General features: G+C 39.6%; 1 protein-coding gene across 1 annotated transcript in view; it reads left to right on the top strand.

The window, feature by feature from the left end:
- The window catches only part of LOC107640541 (actin-related protein 2/3 complex subunit 3), a 4,740-nt gene that overhangs the window by 2,506 nt on the left and 1,363 nt on the right, over positions 1–871 (top strand). The gene's annotated exons all lie outside the window — the stretch shown is intronic.

The raw sequence follows: 871 nt of genomic DNA, 5'->3' as shown, positions 1-871 counted from the left end.
TGGATGGTTTATAATAAAAACGAAAATAGGATCCACTATTATAGTTGAAGTCTTGGGCAAAAACAAGTATCTGCCATGTATTAAGATATTTTCCTTATGAGAATGAAAGTAACAATTTGGGAATAACAGAAGAAGTTGCTCCTCCTGCCGCGGGCAGGGTGGTATGCAGTGGTTTCGGTCATGCCAGAGATCAAGAGCTGCACCATCAGCTAGTTGTGGCAGCATGGGTACCTGTAAAGGCACAATGGTAGAGAATGGAATATTTTGTTGAATAGTTAGGCTTGAAGGATAATATGCCTAAAGGTCTGTAAACCCCATAACAGAGCTTGGCATATGTACTTTGTCCCTGCTTTTGCATGGCGGCAGGGATTGTACTAGCATCATCTTGAGTACAATGCTGTATAAGACTCCTTCCTGGGTTCATATGTTAAATCATAAGTTAATCAGGTTTGTTAGATTCAATGTTCATGTGTGTTGGTGTCAGGGCATTGGGCCTCACCGTTGCAGCCACTAGGACCTTTACAGTCGAGTAGGCATTTCATAACTTGAGAATACTGCATGAGCCGTAGTTAACTAAAGGCTGTTATCGTCTGGTTTAGAAAGGCTTGTTTTAAATAGTTCTAAATTTTAATTGAGTCGTGTCTATAATCTGGCAGTTGGAAACCATATTTTGTAGTGGTGCTAAACTGGGAATGGATCCTCTCATTTTTTTTCTCAATTGTTTTGTAAAGTGTGATCTCTCACCTTACACTCCTTAAGTGAGTCCAAGAGAAAACATGTGATAGAAGATGTTGAATGGTGAAGATCACACTTTACAAAACAATTGAGGGAAAAAAAACTGAGAGGATCCATTCTCGTGCTATAGTGGTTA

The sequence above is a fragment of the Arachis ipaensis genome, chromosome B01 (genome assembly GCF_000816755.2).
Source record: "Arachis ipaensis cultivar K30076 chromosome B01, Araip1.1, whole genome shotgun sequence".
NCBI lineage: Eukaryota > Viridiplantae > Streptophyta > Magnoliopsida > Fabales > Fabaceae > Arachis > Arachis ipaensis.
The sequence above is the reverse complement of the archived record's forward strand: the minus strand, read 5'-3'. Positions and strand labels throughout refer to the sequence as shown.